We start from the raw sequence: 24,388 nt of genomic DNA on the forward strand, positions 1-24,388 counted from the left end.
GCCAGAACAGGGGGGGGGGGGGGGGAGGCAGATGTTTTCTTTGATATCTTGGGCAAGGGAGATTAGCAAAGTCAAAGCACCCCATGCTGATCGAAACAAAATTTGGTTGGATTTTATCAGGTAGAATTTCTCCAACTCCACGCAAGGCTGTGTGCAAGCAATATAAATCGTGTGAGACACACATTCAGCAGTGTACAGCTAATGATGGAAATCGCAGATTTGTTGGCCAGTTTGTTGAATCACGACAATCCTCTCGACGACTGGAACATCTGGTATTTAAAGGGGAACCATCTTGACGCCTATCCTGAGCCCTCTGCTCTCGGGATTCCCAACATCTTGCAGAGATGGTAACTTGTACAAAGGGTGAATGATTCTTCGGGAGAGGTGGCCTGCAGCAACACAGCTTTGAACATGGTAAGGAGCTTAGCATGGCATTGCCACATCGGTAATCCCGTCCTGGCCAAGGAAGACGGCTTGCCTCGCTTAGTCCGGAGGCTGGGTCTCATACATCAGCTGTTTCATGTTAGTGATAAAAGTGTTCGTATGGTGATGCTGGAAACTGCCACTGGCGGATTAAAAAGGCCTGTTAGCGGAATTGCTTCCCCTGCCCACGCAGTGAACCAGTGATGTGTTCCCTCTCATAAAAGCCCATCTCCAAACTGCTGTTTACAGCAACAAAATTTTAATTCATAATATCAGCTTGAGAAATTGTTTTTTTCTATGGACTGACTGTTGTCAGTGTTGATTTCCTAAGTTTCATAGGCAGTGTGAAAGTAACATTTTTATTGCTTTTGTGTCTGGATTGTTAGTACCTTTAATGTCTCTAATGCAGTGTGACATTAATATTTATTGTTTTTTATGTCTTACTTCTTAGTATCCTTCATGTTTCATATTCAGTATCACAGTAATATTTAGTTGGTTTTGTGTATCCTGATTGTCAGTGTATTTCACTTTTATATATCTTGATATTGTGTCTAGTTATATTTTTGTTTTCATTGTTTGGAATTTAGGTTTCCATTTTTTCCTTGTTAAATTCATGTTTATCAAAAATGGTTCAAATGGCTCTGAGCACTATGGGACTTAACTGCTGTGGTCCTCAGTCCCCTAGAACTTAGAACTACTTAAACCTAACTAACCTAAGGACATCACACACATCCATGCCCGAAGCAGGTTTCGAACCTGCGACGGTAACGGTCACGCGGTTCCAAACTGTAGCGCCTAGAACCGCTCGGCCACTCCGGCCGGCTCATGTTTATCCCGTAAAATAAGAAGGCTCATTTTAGAGTGAGGATATGCTGAGACCCATAACTCATTTGCCAGTCCAAATGCCATCAAGTGGCGTTTTGTAAACCCGAGCAAGTCATCTGTCCAGCATAACTCGTCCCCCTGTCGGGAAATATTGTGTTTCCAGATCCTTTGTTCACGCAGATACTGCCCAGCATCAGTTGAGTGCAGTTGCCTGGGGTAGCCTGCAGATACTGCAGCGACTAGATGTATGTGTCGACCATCCAAGGGCTGCAGCTCGCGGGCACGTTGTAAAGTATTTACTGAATATCACCTTGCGTAGTTGTAAAGTGATTTGGAGGTAAGCGTTGTCGCGTCAAGTTTGTGTTCTGTCTCACCATTGTGGAGTGATAAGAAGGGAAGGGCGGTGAAAATCAAATGGCTCCAAGCACTATGGACCTTAACATCTGAGGTTCAAATGGTTCAAATGGCTCTGAGCACTATGGGACTTATCATCTATGGTCATCAGTCCCCTAGAACTTAGAACTACTTAAACCTACCTAACCTAAGGACATCACACACATCCATGCCCGAGGCAGGATTCGAACCTGCGACCGTAGCAGCAGCGTGGTTCCGGACTGAAGAGCCTAGAATCGCTCGGCCACAGCGGCCGGCTGGAGGGCGGTGAGTACTCTCTCGCTACACACTCCAAACTTAAATGTAGCAGTGCAGGACCAGAGACCTGCAAGTAAACTGCGTGCTCCTTATTAGGCATGGTATTGTTATGTGTGACGTTCACATATTTCTGTCTACCACCTGCATTTTGCAGCGAATGAGGCCAAAATTAGAATAGAAGTAAGGCACAAGAGGTTCAATTTAAAAAAAAAAAGTAGCTTCAGTATTTCGGTTGAAAGAGGAGCTAAGAAGATTAAACACACAAAAGACTTACGTGCCTCTCTGTGTACCACCATTCACTGACCATCTCGTTTAGATATCTACAGCCGTTCACGAGATAAAAGGGGTGTCCGATCTTACGCCACACACACACATTATGTTTAGTGTTAATCAGACAAAGCTTGCGCCCATCTTGTGTAGTGAGCAGTTCTAGATATCGGAACGAGAGTTTCGGTAGATGATAGTGCGCAGAGGGGCTCGTGGATTTGCTGTATATTTAATCTTAACTCCTGTGCCAGCCGAGATATTGAAGTAAGCATGGTTACTGTAAATGGGTTGATGTAATTTTTTTAACTGCATTCGAAAACTCCAGAAAAAACGAGTAGAGCTTGTTGACGTCGACGTTGAAACTTCGCGCCAAAGCATTCAAGAAGTATGCTAAAATTCGAAGATAAGGTGGCCGGAATGGGCTATTGGGTGTAAACACCGCTCTCATATCTGGCTATGTCGTTATATGAAGCAGGAAGACGGACTTATCTACGGAGATAAAACGTGTTTCTTCTTGGCCGTACTTTATACGAAATTGATACAAGGTCAGCTACAGTTCTTTAAATTGAACAGTGTACTAACTTCTACTGTATCAGTATGGCCACATAAGATACTACTTGAGATATGTGCACGTACTCATTTTTAAGAGAAGAGCTTTTGTGGAAACAAGTAAACTGCAGAAATGCCTTGTGCAACAACGGAACTTGGCATTAAAGGCCCAATCGGCGAAATTTACACCACACTAGCGGGTTCCGGTTGCCTTTCCTTCCTGCGTCCCTGACGCGCTGCATGTTTCTAGAAGCCGTTCACATGGATTACGCCACATGCGGACAGGACAATTGACCTGACGAAACAACGAACGTAATTTATCCGACCAGACGGCACGCTTCCTTTGATCACCGATCCACTCTCGATGACCCCGCGGCCCCTGCAGTCGAACTTGAGGATGTGTTCGGGTGAACATGGGAACAAGTAGGCTGGGCCTGCAGTGGAACCATATTCGTCCATCTAGCTGTACGGGCATACAGACGCACACGACTGACTAATCCTACGGCCTGTAGCAGGTCTGTCCCGCGTCCGCTGCACACGACCAAGTCGGGTGGATCCCAGTGAAATGAGATTCGTCGAACGTAGTTGCTGGTTTTACCTCGGTGTGTTTCTTACTTAACCCTAAAACACTAAATCGCGGGAAAATGTTACTGTTAGTTTTTGTTTTTTGTTAGTGTTGTGGTAAGTTCCTATGGGACGAGACTGCTAAGGTCATCGATCCCTAGGCTTACACACTACTTATTCTAACTTAAACTAACTTACGCTAAGGACAATACACACACCCATGCACGAGGGAGTACTCGAACCTCCGATGGGGGGGGGGGGGGGGGAACCGCGCGAACCGTGGCAAGGTGCCTTGAGACCGCGTGGCTAACCCGCGCGGCACACTGTTAGTTAATTTGTTGTTGATGCACTAGTTAATTACAGTTATAATGTCTCCAATGATATGCCACATACAAAATAAGCACGACATCTCCCGTTTTACACCCTATACTGACAATACCAGATCGGCGAGTACTGCGAGTTGGTACCAACGGCGATCGTAAATTTTGCAAGTGTTTAATAATAAAAGGTTAATTACAAACTGTAGATTTTGAGAAGCTTATATGTCTTGTGAATGAGAACAGATCAGTGTGGGATATGCATAATACGAAGTTTCACCACCGCTACTTACCGAGAAAACCATGGTTAATACACTACTGGCCATTAAAATTGCTACACCACGAAGATGACGTGCTACAGACGCGAAATTTAACCGACAGGAAGAAGATGCTGTGATATGCAAATGTTTAGCTTCTCAGAGCATTCACACTTGGTTGGCGCCGTTGGCGACACCTACAACGTGCTGACACGAGGAAAGTTTCCAACCGATTTCTCACAACAAACAGCAGTTGACCGGCATTGCCTGGTGAAACGTTGTTGTGATGCCTCGTGTAAGGAGGAGAAATGCGTACCATCACGTTTCCGACTTTGATAAAGGTCGGATTGTAGCCTATCGCGATTGCGGTTTATCGTATCGCGACATTGCTGCTCGCGTAGGTCGAGATCCAATGACTGTTAGCAGAATATGGAATCGGTGGGTTCAGGAGGGTAATACGGAACGCCGTGCTGGACCCCAACGCCCTCGTATCACTAGCAGTGGAGATGACAGGCATCTTATCCGCATGGCTGTAACGGATCGTGCAGCCACGTCTCGATCCCTGAGTCAACAAATGGGGACGTTTGCAAGACAACAACCATCTGCACGAACAGTTCGACGACGTTTGCAGCAGCATGGACTATCAGCTCGGAGACCATGGCTGCGGTTACCCTTGCTGCATCACAGACAGGAGCGCCTGTGATGGTATACTCAACGACGAACCTGGGTGCACGAATGGCAAAACGTCATTTTTTCGGATGAATCCAGGTTCTGTTTACAGCATCACGATGGTCGCATCCGTGTTTGGTGGCATCGCGGTGAACGCACATTGGAAGCGTGTATTCGTCATCTCCATACTGGCGTATCACCCGGCGTGATGGTATGGGTTGCCATTGGTTACACGCATCGGTCACCTCTTTTTCGCATTGACGGCACTTTGAACAGTGGACGTTACATTTCAGATGTGTTACGACCCGTGGCTCTACCCGTCATTCGATCCCTGCGAAACCCTACATTTCGGCAGGATAATGCACGACCGCATGTTGCAGGTCCTGTACGGGCCTTTCTGGATACAGAAAATGTTCGACTGCTGCCCTGGCCAGCACATTCTCCAGATCTATCACCAATTGAAAACGTCTGGTCAATGGTAGCCGAGCAACTGGCTCGTCACAATACGGCAGTCACTACTCTTGATGAACTGTGGTATCGTGTTGAAGCTGCATGGGCAGCTGTACCTGTACACACCATCCAAGCTCTGTTTGACTCAATGCCCAGGCGTGTCAAGGCTGTTGTTACGGCCAGAGGTGGTTTTTCTGGATACTGATTTCTCAGGATGTATGCACCCAAATTGCGTGAAAATGTAATTACAAAAATGGTTCAAATGGCTCTGAGCACTATGGGACTAAACATCTATGGTCATCAGTCCCCTAGAACTAAGAACTACTTAAACCTAACTAACCTAAGGACATCACACAACACCCAGTCATCACGAGGCAGAGAAAATCCCTGGCCCCGCCGGGAATCGAACCCGGGAACCCGGGCGTGGGAAGCGATGTGATTACATGTCAGTTCTAGTATAATATATTTGTCCAATGAATACCCGTTTATCATCTGCATTTCTTCTTGGTGTAGCAATTTTAATGGCCAGTAGTGTAGTTGCAGAGCACAAGAGGTGGAAGGTCAGACGAAAAGCTAATCATTACTTAGCAAAAAACATAATATTGCGCTATCAGATTTACTGAATACGTGACACATTTTAATCGAAAGTATTATAGACTTACGACACGTACAGTGTCATTCAGAAAATTTCTATTAACTTTATTTGAAAACAAAATTGAGGAGAACACATTCAACCTTGTGTCTACCCTATATAAATAGTATTCTCTAAAATACCTAAACCGATTTCATTTATGCGCTTTTCTCCTGCGCAAAATAATGTCGTAAGTTTGTCTCTGATGGAATACGCTGCTCTGAGAAAACTGCTTTAGCCGACTGAAGCGTACCTCTGTCGACTGTGTTAGCTAGCAAGTGAATGCAGCTGATGGTTCTTCCCCTTCTCGTCAATTACGATGCTGTATAATAAACATACACATTTGACGATACTGTCTACGTTATCAGACTTTTCAACTCCGATATTTCTTTGTAGCAATCTCTACTTTCTATTCATTATTCCAAGTGCACATTATATCACTTGTCAAAAGTTAGAAAGACGCTTGTTGAAAATTGATGCATTGGTCTAAGTTTTGACACTGTTAATGGTCTCATCAGGTTAAATCCCTCACGGATAGCCTCATCGACCAAGAAAACGAGGTATCACAGTGCTTGTTCCTTGAAGAGGGCAGCGACGTCCGGCACATAGTTCTTCTTAAAGTTTCTTAGAAAAGCTCGAATGAGACAAAACATCACCGTCGCTCCTTTTGTCAAATGTCCCTGCGTGTGTAGATAGAAACTTGTGACCTGGACCAGCTACAGCATGCAAGACAATAAATTAAAAAAGAAAATCCTGCTTGTTATTTCTGAACATGCTACCAGAATGACGTGGATTCTTTATTCTCACATGCTTCCCATTTATGCACCACAGACAGTTCCGAAACTCTCATTTCTCCCAAAAAAGCTACGTTTGGTCTGACAGCGTATCTTTGGGGAAAGGTATATAGAAAGCATGCAAACCTTCCCAAATTGCTTGGCAAGTTTCCTTCACTATTCGCCCAATTGCAACGTTTGATATTCTAAATGGATATTCCAATATTTTGAAGGAATCGGTTGCCAGATATCTGCAACAAACAACAGCATATGCTGCTTAACGCTTTGTCAGAGTACTCACCTCGAGACAATCAAGATGACAAAAGCCATCATCTCTTGATAGTGACGACCAGGTGCTCCATGGAAATACTGTATAGTTTCCGCCTCACCACCCGACGCAAAACCCAACGGCATGACTAAAGACTGCAATGCACTGTTACTCGTTGATGATATTGTTCATGAAAGAGTCAGGTGCCTTATTTGTGATGTCTTAAATTCCTTATCTAGTCATCAACTTATTTCACTTTCTTTTATTTCAACTCTATAAAGAAGAAATGGTATGATGTAAGGAAGGTTTTTCGGTGGGAATACAACAAATTTACACAAAGAAGGAATGGAGACGAGGCACCAAGCAGTTCAGTTGCCTCTCGACTGACGCTGCTGGCTGTGTGTTGGACGTTCCTCGCATGCAGTGGACGAACTTCAGCGATCGGCCGTAGTTGTACGACCATTCGGACAACCTGTAGGTCGGACGAATATTGCCCAGTGGACGGCCAGGCGTAGGGATCGTTTTTTGCGGAGCCCCATATGCAACAATGTACGCGGAACGATGTGCCCAGGTAGCCCATGTGCCTGCAGCGGTATTGTACTCTTGCAGCACTTACGCCCCATTTCAGCCCACTGTTTATCATATTCTATAGTACAGTGTATGAAGACTCGCGCTGTTGCAAATTAGGGATCAATAAATATCAGTAAAATGCCCCACCCCACAAATAAACGACAAATGCGCGGAGAGCGTGAGAGTGAAGCCGAGTCGTGATGAAGTTTGCATAGAAAGCTGTGATTCACATAAAATTAAAACGGCAGTGAAAATCCGATGATGCTTTGCGCTGTGTCTCTGTCACGCCCGTCGATCGCGTCACGTCGCACGTTTCAGTTCTGGGTTCCGAGCGGTCAGTGGGCACTTAAAGATGCTTAGAACAACAGCCTCCTGCCAAGTGTGAAGTGCGTCCTGTCGTTTGATGTCTTCATGTTTAGAGGTTCTTCCTGTTTTCGTGCAACCCACATAACATAACTGTCATGCATGACAGCAAAGTGTGACAAAGGTACAGGAACTTTGAAGAACAGCGTACAGGCGTTCATGATGCAGGCGGTCGGGCACGGCAACGAGTGTCAGGTGAAGATATTCAGCGAGTGGATCAGGCGATTCGAGAAAATCGCCTATGGAGGGCAATTACAATAAGCAAATATGGATGTTGACATCCGGCACTGTCCTTCTTCACGACAGTACTCAGCAACAAAGAAGCTCCTGCAGCGTTTTCGATGGGAAGTGTTTGATCACCCACCATACAGCCTGCACTTGTGGCTCATTCTGATTTTCACCACTTTCCTCCCATGAATCACTGGCTGTGAGGACAGCATTTTGGCACAGACAACGAGCTACAGACCAGCACGGAGAATTGGAGCAAAGCACAGGTGGCTGTTTTCTATAAAGAGGGTACTGGAAAGATGGTACAACGCAACGAAAAATGTACAAATCGCAGCGGCAACTACGTAGAGAAGTAGCTGGAAGGTGTAGCAAACTGATAGAAATAAAACATTTTTTACTTTCGCGATCGATCGGACCTTGAAACATAAATTACCCTTGTGTTTACCGCCGGCCGAGGTGGCCGAGCGGTTCTAGGCGCTACAGTCTGGAACCGCGCGACCGCTACGGTCGCAGGTTCGAATCCTGCCTCGGGCATGGGTGTGTGATGTCCTTAGCTTAGTTAGGTTTAAGTAGTTCTAAGTTCTAGGGGACTGATGACCTCAGAAGTTAAGTCCCATAGTGCTCAGAGCCATTTTTTTTGAACCTTGTGTTGGTGCAGAGTTCCAACTATGTTGACGATGTTATCCAGACTGAACAGTTTATAATTACATTTCGTTAACCCTCACACTCAAAACTTAATTAAGGATTTCATTTAATGTTATATGTATATCATTGGAGGACCAACCACGAGCGCGCCCCGAGCGGGCAGGCACGAAACAGTCAGACTAGCTCATTACTCAATTCGTAACTATGTTTCATACTAGCAACATGTTCGCGGTACAAGAGAATAGTTTGTGTTATTCAGATTATGTTGAAGTTCACACTAGCCTCGGAAAACGTTTGTAAACATAGTCTCCGACTAGTTTTCCGAGATTCAATATGTATGTGCAGATGATGTTCCGTTACTGTTCGTATAAGTGAACTGTTAATTAAAATTGGCTCGGGAACATTTATGCATGGTTTCTATACGTCAACAAACTCGTGTGATGACATTTGTTACATATTATTGTAGATTTCAATAAGTGATAATTAGATTACGCGATGTTAGCTGCAAACGATAATACTAGACCGGCTCCTAGAATATGTTCATTACAACATACGGTTTCCTGAATTTGAGACTGTGGTATCGCAGCATTTTCAGCTTTGATTATCGCCGTGTAGCAAATTTCCCACCGCTACTCCAAAAACGTACTGCTGTATTCAAAGAGCCACGCGGTTATTCTGCGAGGTCGCATTATTGCCAAGGATTATGTGACCATTTTAACTGATCAGGACCATCCCGTGGTACAATTTGATTTCCCCAGTGGTGGTACTGCGTTCCATGATGACAGGGTTCCTGTTCACACAGCTCAGATGGTCCAAGACTGGTTTTGGGAGATCGAGTTTGAATTGTCCCACTTCCCCTGGCCAATAGTCACAACGTCTCAATATTATCTAGTCTTTGTGATCTACCTGGGAGAAAAGGGTGCGTGATCGCTATCCACCTCCATCATTGTTACCTTAACTTGCCACTATTTTGCAGGAAGATTGGAATAAGATTCCTTTGAAAACCATACAGGACCCCTATTTATCCATTCCGAGATGGCTGGAAGGTGTTTTGAATACCAACAGTTCACCTACACCGTATTACACATGCTAATGTCTTGTGTTTTTGGTGTTTTCATTTTTTTGTCCACGCCCTGTATGTGGTCGCTCCCCTCAAATTATTCCCGATTCTACCACTATGTAATTGACGGTAGCGACTGACCGCCGTAGAAAGAAAGAAAAAAGCAAAAGTAGGTGTAGATGAAAAGGGGTTGGATGACGAAGGGGTCTTGAAATCATTTGTTTAACACAGCATAGTTCTCAGTACTTGTCTGAGGGCTAGCCCATAAGAATGGGTTTGTGGCGTGACTGGCGGCAGAAAACCTGACAGCCAGGTAAAGGCGGCCAGTCACAGCCGGGCCGTGCTTACAGCTGACAAAAAATTCTGTGTGGGTCCTGACTCTCTGGCAGAGCCACCAAACCAAGGAATCGTTAGCGCCAGGATTTCACCCGGAACAAGTCCCGCCCACTCACCCCCGGTTTTGCCGGTCTTTGTTCGGCGCCTGGGCTTGGTTTCAGTTGACCCACGTGGTTTACCGCGTTTGGCTGCACTTGGAGTGAATGTTAAATTAATATCTTGCTAGGTCCTAAATTTTGCCACATACTTAAAAGACACGTTACAAAAAACGTGCACAATTGGCCTCAGCTGATTCAGGTACTTCCACAGCAAACATAAGAGAAAACAATTTAGCACTGAATTCTTTAAATACGAGAACTCAGTATTCAGATGAATAGCCTATGAAGAAACATACTTCTATGTGAGAAAAAGCACCCAAAGCTAAAACAGGAAAAACCTACCCTCAAAGAATAATTTGCTTGGAGAAAGAGGAACCACGGTTTTTAAAACTCAGACAGTATATGCCAAACAAGCACCAGTGTTCACTATAATTCCAGAGGGCATCAAAATTACTTTGTTCTTACTAGATCAATCCAGGCTGTTTTTGCGTGTTATTCACTGAATAGTTTTGCTGAAAAGTTTTAGGGATGGAAGAAGCGCTGGCACAGCATGAAGGACGTTTTACAGCCGTGAAACACTGCAGCATTTATTTCCTTCTTAACTGCTCTGTGACAAACATACACATCATCATTATTATTTTTAAAAATGGTTTGAATGACATGAAATTAATTTATCTTTTGGTTAAAAATAGACAGAACAAAGAATAACGACAGATTATTGTCCTGAGACGTTTGCAACAGCATATAGGACACTAATTACACAGAACCGCCACAATTCTTTATAACCTCGTTTATAATGCGCAAGTATGGCATTGGAAGAATTAAAAAGTTAAAATTCACCCATTACCCCTGCAAATACTAACGAAATATGTCATATAAGCAAATATCTTACTGCTTTCATTAGGCAGTTCTACTTCATGGCATTCTTATATTCTTTAATTTTCGTGAGCTACTATGAGGGTCTACATAAACAAAACGACTTTCACTTATTTATGTATAACGTTGATTTTAGACAACAGAGTTAGTCGACTGCATCCGCGGCTTTACTACCGACATGAGAGATTCAAAACCATTGTTTTCGCATTGTATGTTTGCTCTGCTGTTTCTCTCAAGTAAACGTACTATAATAAGTGAATTAGTTAATGAAAATTTGTCCGTATTGCCTTTCAATAATATCACGTTATTTTTTGTTTTCTACTGCTGGCGATGCTTTCAATCCTCTATAAATATTTTTATTTCTTTAATAATACACATTCGTATTATATTACTATCCAGAAAGACTTAAATTTCTTATCATTACTAAATTTGATCACAGTGTAACATGTGTTGGACTGTGACGATAACAACTTTGATGTAACTTCCAGTTTGCTGAACTGGCGGCTGTTTAGGGGAGGGCCTTCTACTTTGGATAGGCGTGGAGGGGGATGAATGGGCGGGACTTGTTCCGGGTGAAATCCTACCTCTAAGGGCACGTACCAAACCATGGGAAGTTGACTAAGGCAAAAGAGAAAGGAAAGTACCCTCGCTTAATAAAGGTAGCGTGACGAAAGAAACGTCATTCCCCGAACGCTCATCCCTCTCCCCACCCCCACCAACATGTTACGTGCTTGCATAGCTATTGTCATCAGACTATGGTGATGCTTATTGACACACTGATAATAGTGAATGACCACTTCGATTTTATATCGCGTAAATCACGAAGTTGTAAAAATTGTGAGAGTTTGTTGCTGTTGTAGCCGGCTACAGAGGCCGAGCGGTTCTAGGCGCTTCAATCTGGAACCGCGCGACCGCTACGGTCGCAGGTTCGTACCCTGTCTCGGGCATGGATGTGTGTGATGTCCTTAGGTTGGTTAGGTTTAAGTAGTTCTAAGTTCTAGGGGACTGATGACCTCAGATGTTAAGTCCCATAGTGCTCAGAGCCATTTGAACCATTTTGTTGCTATTGTAATTGTTGAATCAGTTGCGTGACACAGATACTCTTGAAACTTTCGGAAACTAATGTAATGTAGTAAGCACAGATGTATAGATATTACTATTACTATTATTATCATTATTATTATTATCATTATTATTATCGTTATTACTATTATACGTATTGTTGTAACATAAAAATAGCAATTAAGTTCACTATGTTGGATTTCATATGTTATCACTGGACGGACACTTACCCCAAACGCTTAGGACTGAGTGATACATCGGCTAATAATTGATGTATATTCTTTCTTACTTGGCAGATCGATATTTTATCAGTGCTAATGATTTTCAAGTGTCCACTAAGATGTTTTGGCAATGCAGCCAGTGCGTCGACAACCACTGGCACCACTTTCACTGGTTCACAGTAGAGTCGCTGTAATTCAGTTTTCAGGTCTGCATATCTGGCAATTTTTTCAAGTTGCTGTTCATCGTTTCTGCTACCACCTAAAATGGTACTGTGCATGACCCAAACTTTCTTTTTCTCTACAACGGCGATGTTGATGTCCTGTATTTCAACATTCGATCTGTCTCAAGTCGGAAGTCCCGCAGTAAATTGGCACGTTCTTTTTCGATAGCTTTTTCTCACTTTGGTCCCAACAGTTCCCTGCTACCAGGAGACGGTAATTTTGGCCTACATTCCACCGTATCATCCGTGCCACATCATCGTGCCTCTGCTTTTAATCAGTCTGAGCGATCTTTTAGCAACAACTCAAGATAGAGTCAACTGTTTCGTCAGCTTCTTTGCTGTCAGCACTTTGGGTATTTTACTGTGTTCCTTATTCATGTTTTGAAGGAGTTACTCTACGTGATCAAAAGTATCCAGACAGCTAGCTGAAAGTGACTTACAAGTTCGTTGCGCCCTCCATCGGTATTGTTGGATACAATGTGGTGTTGCCCTACCCTTAACCTTGATGACAGCTTCCACTCTCGCAGGCATACGTTCAATCAGGTGCTGGAAAGTTTCTTGGAGAATGGCAGCCCATTCTTCATGGAGTGCTTCACCGAGGAGAGGTATCGACGTCGATCAATAAGGCCTGGCACGAAGTCAGCTTCCAAACATCCCAAAGGTGTTCTACAGGATTCATGTCAGGACTATGTGCAGCCAAGTCCATTACAGGGATGTTATTGTCGTGTAACCACTATGCCAGAAGCTGTGCATTATGTACAGGTGCTCGGTCATGTTGAAAGATGCAATCGACATCCCCGAATTGCTCTTCAACAGTGGGAAGCAAGAAGGTGCTTAAAACATCAACGTAGACCTGTGCTGTGATAGTGCCACGCAAAACAAGGGGTGCAAGCCCCTTCCATGAAAAAAACGACTACACCATAACACCACCGCCTCCGAATTTTACTGTTGGCACTACACACGCTGGCAGATGACGTTCACCGGGCATTCACTACACCCAAAGCCTGCCATAGGATCGCCACATTGTGTACCATGATTCGTCACTCCACAGAACGTTTTTCCACTGTTCAATCGACCAAAGTTTACGCTTCTTACACCAAACGAGGTGTCGTTTGGCATTTACCCGCGTGATATGTGCCGCTTATGAGCAGCCGTTCGACCAGGAAAGGCAAGTTTTCTCACCTCCTGCCTAACTGTCATAGTATTTGCAGTGAATCCTGATGCAGTTTGGAATTCCTGTGTGATGGTCTGGATAGTTTTCCGCCAATTACACATTACGACCCTCTTAAACTGTCGGCAGTCTCAGTCAGTCAACAGACGAGGTCGGCCTATACGCTTTTGTGCTGTATGTGGCCCTTCACGTTTCCACTCCACTATCACGTCGGAAACAGTGGACCTAGGGATGTTTATGAGTGTGGAAATCTCGCGTACAGACGTATGAATCTAGTGACACCCAATAACCTGACCACGTTCGAAGGCCGTGAGTTCCGTGGAGCGCCCCATTTGCTCTCTCACGATCACGATGTCTAATGACTACCGAGGTTGTTGATATGGAGTACCTGGCAGTAGTTGGCAGCACAATGCACCTAATGTGAAAAAAGCATGTTTTTGTGGGTGTCCGAACGCTTTTGATCACATAGTGTAGTTCTGATGGATTGATCCTGTCTCGTAAAAATCAGGCCTTCCGTTTCATACACGAGGGTTCCTTTGGCAAGTCACTACCAGGTCTATTTTATCTGCATTATCCTCCAAAAATTGTCCACGCAACACATGATTGCTGAGATTGTTAATCCAGCACTAGAGTACGGCTTTCTGGTATTGATCCTTGGTTTGCTGTACCTTGAAGATGCTGACTTCAATTAGAGCTGATTCTTTGCTATCTTTCACGTAGTCTGCCGATGTATGCTTCTCTTCTTCCACCGTCTGCGTCACTTGCGTAAGTCCTCAATCATCTCCTTTTCTGATTAAGAACAGGTTGTTGACGTCAGTGAGAGGGTGGAGTGCATCGTGAATGTTGGTGGCACTTGACGGTTTCTCCATTTGGCAATTGGATGCCTTCACTTTATGAGAATTTGCCCTTTTTTTGTGCCAGCGAGGTGCACTTGTCTAAGGCGAATTCCATGCTGATGTCATTGCTGAAGATTAGGGCTGTATTCGTCAGACACTGGATTTCAGTTTCAGATTTTCCATAGACCTTCAGGAGAATCGTTTACTTCAGGCGATGTTTTCTGAGAATTCCTCGCTGCTTCATACCCCAGGTTGGATTTTTGTAAGCTTTTTCAGAGTGGAATCACGGTAACGATGGACAGCAGGCGAACAACGAGTCCCCGTGGAAAACGCCTCTCTTGATTTTGATTAGTCCGTAATTTTGTTTTCCGACCAATAGTTCCGTTTTCCAGTGTTCTATAGCATATTCTTTAAATTTCCAGCTGATTTCCATGCGCTTTAGGACAAAGTGTGTGGCAGTGGTTCAAAGTCTTTTTTGTAGTGAATCAAGGTCGTATACAAATTTGTTTTTCATCTTTTGCAATACTCCAGAATCATTTTGTCGCCCAGGAGTTGATCTTTTGTACTCCTTCTTCGCGTGTTACCTTTTTGTTCTACTGGTATGATGTATTCTTCCAGAGAGTTCTGGATTCTGTCGACTATGATGCCTGTCAGTAATTGGAATATGGTGGTCAAACACGTTACTGGCCTGCAGTATCCAGGTGCTGCCTCTTTGAGTGGGACCTTCTGTATTACATACGTCTCTCCACTTGTCAGGCATTCGCCGATGTTTCCTGTCTGCAGCATGGCGCTAAATAGTTCAGCCATTTCCACATGCAGACAGCTCAGGTGTTTCAGCCCAGAATTCGTGCAGTCTATCGTTGCCACTTCTCCACTATCTTCGTTCTTTTCCCAACCACTTCAGCTGTACCCTCAGTTGTAGCGTTCTGTTCTTACAATTAGGAAGTTCTTACAATTAGGAAAATTTACTTTCGAAGTCCTTTATCCATCCCACCCAGTACTTTTGTTGTAGTCTTTTACAGTTGCCCAGAGATCATTCCGGAACTGGATTGTTGTCTCATGTTGATTCATGTTCTGGCAGAACTGTCTCTGGTTGGATTGGAAAGTTTGATTTATTATTATTGTATTGACATTTTAAATATTTTATTATTAACCTCTCAGCCTTTTGTGACAAGTTAAATGTAGTTGTGATGGCAATCTTTATTTGGAAAGCAGACAGTAACAAAATGTGACGATCCCCGTGCCCCCCTGCCACCCCCCCCCCCCCCTTTTACACCTTCCTGCCGGAACAGAACTCTGGAACCAAGGCTGAACACAATCTCGCAATCTCGGATTAAGGACTGATAGAGTGGCAAATCGGCCGTGTCCTGTTCAAAGAAAGCATCCCGGAATATGCCTTGAGTATTTATCCTTTTACGGGAGCTATGGGAAATCTGAATGACTGAGCGAGAAACAGAACCATCATCCTCCCTTATATGAGTGCAGTGTCTCTTAGCAATATGCCACGTTGTTCAATCTGATAGCCGATCTTCGAAGTCAAGTGATATCGGTCCTTTTCATCTCTTGAGACACAACATCGAACTCTAGTGATAAGTGCCTGTGATTTCCATAACCTTGAAATTCCTTTCGTTCACACGCCAAGGATATCGAGTTACCCGCGAGAGATAACGCTTACAGACGATATGGTGTTCGGTATCTTGAGGAGTTTCCATCTGTCGGTACGTGCCGGGCAGCCGGGAGACGTCGTCTCGCACACTTCTGCACGGCGATCCGCCAGCTACCGCTCTCTGCACGAAGCTTGCGTAGTGCCAAGCCGAACCACCACTTCAATCCAGGTAATGCGACAGTAATTCCTCCACTGTAAAGTGTACTGTTCTCGTATATCGGTTCCCATAACCAATTGGATAAATGTCATCTCGCATACACTAGCCTTTTTTTTCTTTTCTGACGTATTTACACGGTCCACTTGTTCGTTATCGTCCACGAAAATTATTTCTTTCCATCGCAGCTTGATCAAACTAATTTAAATTTATGGACAGTTACAATCAGTGCACGATCTTAAGATTTTTCCTTAGTTTCGACGTTTACTTTTTTATTGTTGTGTTAACTATGGGTCGGCCGGAGTGGCCGAGCGGTTCTAGGCGCTACAGTCTGGAACCACGCGACCGCTACGGTCGCAGGTTCAAATCCTGCCTCGGGCATGGATGTGTGTGACGTCCTTAGGTTAGTTAGGTTTAAGTAGTTCTACGTTCTAGGGGACTGATGACCTCAGAAGTTAAGTCCCATAGTGCTCAGAGCCATTTGAACCATTTTTTTTATTAATTATGTTGCCTTTTACTCTGCAAATTTTTCGAAACATATTTGCGTTGTCATATTTGTGTCTGGTTGTTCAGCGGCATGCCGTTTAGTCTGGCGATATCTGAAAACCACTTATCCAGAAAAATTAAAACTAAAGTTTGTGTTCTGCCTTACGGCAGGTCTTGTCATGGGGAAGCCTCGTAGAGAGGTCCATCGCATGAGCGTCTAGGGAAGTGATCCCAGTGGTGGTTTCCCGTTGCCTTCCACTGATGATGATGAAATGATAATGAGGACAACACAACACCCAGTTCCTTAGCGGAGAAGCTCTCCGACCAAGCCGGGAATCGAACTCTTTTTTTTTTTTTTTTTTTTTTTTTTGGCGGACTATCCAGAAAAGAAACTCCGCATAACATTAACGGTCTCCGTGTTCTGCTTTTAAACATGAACACTATGTTTGTACGGACCGCACATCTCTTCACAGCTCTCATTCAAAAACATGAAATTTTCATTGACAGCAATAGACCACGTCTCTTAATAATGATAAATATACACCGATGAGCCAAGACATTACGACCACGTGTTTAATACGGTGTTATTCTCAAACACAGTACAACAGAGATTCTGCTTGGCATGGATTATACAAGTCCTTGACGGGATTCCAGAAGTAGGTGGCACCAGATGTCCACAGACAGCTCAAGCAATTCCCACACATTACGGGGGTGGTTTACCGGCATATAAATGGCGTCCGATGTGTGTTCCAGTGGGTGCAGATCAGGCACATTTTCTGGCCAAGACATCAATGTGAGTTCACTAAAATGCCTCTCAAACCACTGTAGCAAGATTCTGACCTTGCAACACGGACAGTTATCCTGCTAGAAGATATCATCGCCGTAGGGGGAGACTAGAAGCATAAAGCGACGCAGGTGGCCCGCAATAATGTTCACGTAGTTCACTGCTGTCATGGAGCCTTCGTTTACCACCGTAGATCCCATGGAATCCCAATTCACTGTACCTCATAGCATAATTCTGTTCTCACCGCCCTCATCTGTGGGGTGGAGCACGTTTCGCGCAGCCATTTGCCTGGACGGTGACACTGTGCCCACTGCAATCAAAACTGACGACGCCCTTGGGTCAACATGCGAAAACGTAGGGGTCGTGTGATGTGGAGCTCTATGTTCAACAATGGCCTGCACCAGCATTGTACTGTGTCGTCAGATCTGCCACAGATCTCACTACCCATCCCGGATTACACAGTGAGGGTCCCTGCGACCTCTACGTTTTGTGATGAGACGTGGTCGTCGTATACCATACGGCCTACTCATTATTTCACCATCCTTCAACCACTTTCCTTAAGAGCTCACGACAGTAGTACCCCAATAGGCGACCATCTTTGCCGTTTCAGAGATTATAGTTTCCAGCCGCAGCGCCATAACAATGTGCCCCTTATCCAAACCGCTTATGTCACTGGTTTTTCGCATTTCGGTCCGTGTCTTCGCTATAATGATTGTCCATTCGGCTCTCTTCCGATTTAGCCGAGAGGTCTAAGGCGCTGCAGTCATGGACTGTGCGGCTGATCCCGGCGGAGGTTCGAGTCCTCCCTCGGGCATGGGTGTGTGTGTTTGTCCGTAGGATAGTTTAGGTTAGATAGTGGGTAAGCTTAGGGACTGATGACCTTAGCAGTTAAGTCCCATAAGATTTCACACACATTTGAACATTTTCTCTTCCGATTGCATTCTCTCCTTACTGCGTCATCTGCCCGCGACACCACCAGGTAGGTGGCGGCATTCAAGCTCGCGGTGAGCAGTGATCATAATGTTTTGGCTCATCAGTTATGTCCCACAGCCGAACGCAAATCTTTGAATTCGACGCAACTTTGTCGTCTCTCTTTCTTTTGTTGTTGCTTATTTGATGAAGAAGCTTCTCATGTAACACTACGAGACTGAATGGACACATTAAGAAACATAGAACAATTCGAGGCGGCCGCTGAAAATCAAACCAAATAACTCTGGATGAGTGATCTGCGACACAAACAATCTTTTTTCACGTCTCCTTCCATGACCAAGAAGCAGCCACTGTGAATTTCTCGGTTCCTTCTACCTAATTCTTAGACAGGCAACGAGAGGCCTGTGGTGGTTCTCACATTTGTCGTATCACCAAGGGAAATCTCCCTAAATCCTCGGTCAGAACAGGGTGATTTGCAATTATATTATTGTGTTACTGAGACCATATTGCCGACATAAATATACGCCAACTGTTGGAATGTGCTTGTAAAAGAACACAATCGCTGCTCCTAAAATCTGTGCGTCTTGTCTCTCTACAGCTCGAAGTTGTAGACTAAAACAGTCTGTCTCTGTGACCCTCGAGGATGATTCAGAAATCTGACTCAAATGACTATTGTCTCCTATGCCTGTAAACATTATAAAAATTCCATATTACGAAAAGTTAAAACAGGAGAGGATGCCGGGACGAAAACAACAGGGACTCCCAACGCGCGAAATACAAAGCATCGGGATCAGTAACGGCATAAGCTGTCAGGCACCTAAAACTACTTGAATTTTAATTTACTAACAATGACTAAAGCTGAAAAATTCAACCGACAAACGAATAAAAAAATCCTGTTCTGAATTTTTCATCAGTCCATATTTATCTGTTATTATGTGACCTTACCACTTGTAACCTATTGCCAAACATGTGAGAGGAACAATCTGAAAATCGCATCCAGTCTACCAGTGAACCAGGCCAAAATTCCCAACCAAATGCAAGATTCCGGTATGGATTTGGGTCTCACAACCTAGTAAAGCTACCACTCTGTGTGTTACCCTATTTTCATTATCAGAATCACAGCACTTTTTTTTCATTTTCACTTTTTTCTAACTGCAGAAAATATTTCTTTTGTCTTGTTCCTGTCGATAGTAGCCTCTATTGCTACAATTAAACGCTTTATACAACTGGATTAAATACAGAAAAATATGCCGACGACAACCTAACGATGAAACAGCAACTATGATAAAATAGTTTCATTTCTAGACTAGTGAAAAAATGAAAACATTGAAGCTACAGCTCCCATCCCGTCGATGGATTTTTTCATAAACTACCTGATCAAAAGTGTCTGGACGCCCGTTATTTAGTGCGGAACTGACCACAACATTCCACGACAGGCGAATTCGCTAGTAGAAACGGAGGCTGGGAGTGTTCTCTTGTCAGTAGGCAAGCAGTGAAAACTGGCTGGGTCAGTCAGGAGGGCTCAATAACTTCGAACGTGAACTATGCATTGGATGTCGTCTGAGTAAGGTTTCCCAAGTCGACTGTTAGAAATGTGATTGTGAAGCGGAAACGCGACAGAACAACCACAGATAAACCACGACCAGGGCGGCATAATGTACTGCCGAACAGGCAGAGCATTGCAGAGGACGGTTGTAAAAAATCGCGTGAAATCGGTGGAATAAATCACTCCTGAATTCCAAACTCCTACCAGCAGCCCAGCTTTCATCATGACTGGGCGTAGGGAGTACAATGGTAGAGCGGCTCCTCATAAGCCTCGCTTTGAAATCGTCGTAATGATTATGGGGCGCCACATCCCATTTTAATGTCAATTAACAGGTGTCACAATACTTTTGGTCGGATCGTGTATAATCGGATAAGAAAAAGTTTCTCTACACTCTCATGTGCATGTAATATAAAGTAGCGTACGAACACACAGCAGTAACTCAAACAGCGTTAATATACAGCAGTGACCCATCATGGATATTAAGCAATATACACACAATTAACAAATACAGCTGAGTCCCACTAACCCGAACCCCGGTAATCCGAACGTTCGGTTAAGCCTAACATGAAAAATTAATAGTATGGAAAACTGTGCGGTAAACTGCTGTACATACGCACTATTTTAATTTACACTGTATAGTAGACATGTATTAGAAAAATTAGCAAGAAAACATTAGCTTTAAACAATGCTTAATAATGAAAGGAAACCTGTCAAACTTACTAAAATACAGCAGACATTTTATCCCCACTTTTTTTATGACAAAAACTCAGTCATTGTTTTTTGGCGTAATGAAGACAGTCTATTATATGACGCATAGTTGCGCCATTGTCTCATAAATGTCAAATCAGCAGGTGTAGCAGTGGGCTGCTGCTCCCAATAACGTAGCGCGAGGTCGAGGGCTTCTGCTGCGTCACTGTGTGCCACCAGCTCTCCTTTGTCGCTTTCGGGCTCATTGTCACTTCCGTCGCAGCAGTTCTCTTCTTCCTGGTCTTGAGTCACAGCAGCAACTAATTCGCCGTCAGTAAGGTTCTCCAAACATGCCCCATCCGCTGCCATCCACTCATCTACGTCTCCTTCACTAGCTTCTTCACATCCAGGGATCGTCTGTGTGATTTGCAGTAGATTTTCCTCTTTATTTTCTACTAGTTTGTCGAAATTCAAGAGGTGTCCACAGTTTTCTCCACGATTTTCTCAGAGCGTTTACTGAAATATTCTACCAAGCCTCAGCGACCCAATAAATAACATCCTTCACATCGGTCTTTTTTATTTTGTCCACTAAAAGAATGCTACTTAAAAATGGTTTCCTATAAATCAGCTTTAACGTTTGCAGTACGCTCTGGTCCATCGGCTATAGAAGTGGTGTAACATTCCGCGGCAAAAACTTCGCCACAATTTCTTCGTCACATAATTCTTCAGGGCTGGGGCGAGATGGCGCGTTATCAATCAAAAGGATTCGTTCTACACAGAGTATGCGAAAGAACTTGCCCCCCTTCTAACAGCCGTGTACCACAAGTCTCTAGAGGAACGAAAGGTTCCAAATGATTGGAAAAGAGCACAAGCAGTCCCAGTCTTCGAGCAGGGTCGTCGAGCAGATGTGCAAAACTATAGACCTGTATCTCTGACGTCGATCTGTTGTAGAATTTTAGAACATGTTTTTTGCTCGAGTATCATGTCATTTCTGGAAACTCAGAATCTACTCTGTAGGAATCAACATGGATTCCGGAAACAGCGATCGTGTGAGACCCAACTCACTTTATTTGTTCATGAGACCCAGAAAATACTAAATACAGGCTCCCAGGTAGATGCTATTTTCCTTGACTTCCGGAAGGCGTTCGATACAGTTCCGCACTGTCGCCTGATAAACAAAGTAAGAGCCTACGGAATATCAGACCAGCTGTGTGGCTGGATTGAAGAGTTTTTAGCAAACAGAACACAGCATGTTGTTATCACTGGAGAGACGTCTACAGACGTTAAAGTAACCTCTGGCGTGCCACAGGGGAGTGTTATGGAACCATTGCTTTTCACAATTTATATAAATGACCTAGTAGATAGTGTCGGAAGTTCCATGCGGCTTTTCGCGGATGATGCTGTAGTATACAGAGAAGTTGCAGCATTAGAAAATTGTAGCGAAATGCAGGAAGATCTGCAGCGGATAGGCACTTGGTGTAGGGAGTGGCAACTGACCCTTAACATAGATAAATGTAATGTATTGCGAATACATAGAAAGAAGGATCCTTTATTGTATGATTATATGATAGCGGAACAAACAGTGGTAGCAGTTACTTCTGTAAAATATCTGGGAGTATGCGTGCGGAACGATTTGAAGTGGTATGATCATATAAAATTAATTGTTGGTAAGGTGGGTACCAGGTTGAGATTCATTGGGAGAGTCCTTAGAAAATATAGTCCATCAACAAAGGAGGTGGCTTACAAAACACTCGATCGACCTATACTTGAGTATTGCTCATCAGTGTGGGATCCGTACCAGATCGGGTTGACGGAGGAGATAGAGAAGATCCAAAGATGAGCGGCGCGTTTCGTCACAGGGTTATTTGGTAACCGTGATAGCGTTACGGAGATGTTTAGCAAACTCAAGTGGCAGACTCTGCAAGAGAGGCGCTCTGCATCGCGGTGTAGCTTGCTCGCTTGGTTTCGAGAGGGTGCGTTTCTGGATGAGGTATCGAATATATTGCTTCCCCCTTCTTATACCTCCCGAGATCACGAATGTAAAATTAGAGAGATTCGAGCACGCACGGAGGCTTTCAGACAGTCGTTCTTCCCGCGAACCATACGCGACTGGAACAGAAAAAGGAGGTAATGACAGTGGCACGTAAAGTGCCCTCCGCCACACACCGTTGAGTGGCTTGCGGAGTATTAATGTAGATGTAGATTGCATGGGAAGACAAATGATTTTCCTTAGAAAACCGTCGAACAGAGGGAACAAACTGGCCTTGAAACCATTCTTTGAGCAGCTTACCATCCATCCATGTTTCTTTCTGGTTGCGATAATATACGGGCAGGGACTTCATGTTGAAGTTTTTAAAAACTCTGGGCCTAGCAGATTTGACGATCAGCTTTAAAGGCAGCTCGTGATTACCAGCAGCGTTGCTGCACGATCTTTGCACATTTTAGAACCAGGAGTATGGTCTTCTGCTTTTGGTGCCAGGCTTTTTGTTGGCAATGCCCTAAAATTAAGCCCCGTCTCGTCAGCGCTATAACTTTGTTGAGGAGAATACTTTCCCTCTCTTATCATTTTTTCGGACTCACCCAAGTATTCCTTCGCTGCATCACGATCAGAAGAAAGCTTCTCTCCAGTAATTGTTAGCTGACGGATTCCATGTTGTTTTTTGAGTCTGACCAACCAACCCGTACTCGCACTAAAAGACTCATCACCGTTCATTAACTTGTTCAGATAACCACCCTTCTCCTGAACCAGTGCTCCACTCAAAGGAGTTCCCTTTTCTCGTTCCTGCGTAAACCAAAGGAAAGGAGCCTCATCCACTTTATCGTACTGGGACTATTTCAAAATCTGCCGAATTTCGAGTGTTTTTCCCAAAGACGTTGCACAGGACTGTTCAAGCTTCACTCGGTTCTTCTTCCAATCACAAATGGTTGCTTTACCAACACCTAGATCCGTTACCAGTTTATATACATTCTCACCATTGTCTATCCGCTTCAAAGCATTCAGTTTTTCTTTGAGAGTTAACGTTGTATGTTTCCGTTTACTCATGACGAAAATATGTACACCACTACACCTGAACGAATACAATACATCTGTTACGCGTACCAGCGATCAATCGATAACTAACATAACCAAGCGCGTTGCGAGCCAACTGGCAGTGCATTGTCCTCAGACACTACAAAGGTCTCAACAATGCGCAACAACCATGGCAGGGAGTGAGAGTGAGTCATTGTTCCCACACTTGTTCCAATTTGTTACCATGGTATACCTACTTATCTGCTTGGTATACTTCATTCTAGAAACTCGTCACCGTAATTCCGGCTAATCCGAAGAAATCGGTTATCCGAGCAAGGTCTGGTCCCAATTAGTTTGGATTAACGGGACTCTACTGTATAACACTCAAAGAAACTAGTTTTATTATACAAATATGTATTGAAAAGGTTAAGAACTGGATTATTCGTGGCTTGTTATCTTTTTTCTACAACCAGATAAGATTTGTGAATAACTTAATTCGATTTGATTGTGGCAGGATATTGTCCCAAAGCCATGCAAAATTTGTTTACTTACTAACCTAGTAGCAGTAGTTGTTCTTTCGTAACGTAAGAAACAATAACACACGCACACTAATGAGCAACTCCATCGTAATTATATTAGATTAGATACAGTTAAAAAAAATCCGCATGGATTGAGCAAATCAAGTTTTCCAAGGTGGGATGCTCATGCGGATAACAGCAGCATGGATAGCACCACACAGAGAAGCAGGACTCACCACAACAACGTCATTTCGAATTTTCAACCGCCATCATGAT

At 43.9% G+C, this 24,388-nt stretch overlaps 1 protein-coding gene across 1 annotated transcript in view; it reads left to right on the plus strand.

Annotated features, from left to right (window-relative positions):
- Positions 1 to 16,056: 16,056 nt before the first annotated feature.
- The window catches only part of LOC124622732 (UDP-glucosyltransferase 2-like), a 139,291-nt gene continuing 130,959 nt past the window's right edge, over positions 16,057 to 24,388 (plus strand). The window contains exon 1 of the mRNA XM_047148525.1: positions 16,057 to 16,166. The gene's annotated coding sequence lies outside the window, so the exon portion shown is untranslated. The remainder of the gene's footprint in view (positions 16,167 to 24,388) is intronic.

The sequence above is a fragment of the Schistocerca americana genome, chromosome 1 (genome assembly GCF_021461395.2).
Source record: "Schistocerca americana isolate TAMUIC-IGC-003095 chromosome 1, iqSchAmer2.1, whole genome shotgun sequence".
Classification (NCBI taxonomy): Eukaryota; Metazoa; Arthropoda; class Insecta; order Orthoptera; family Acrididae; genus Schistocerca; species Schistocerca americana.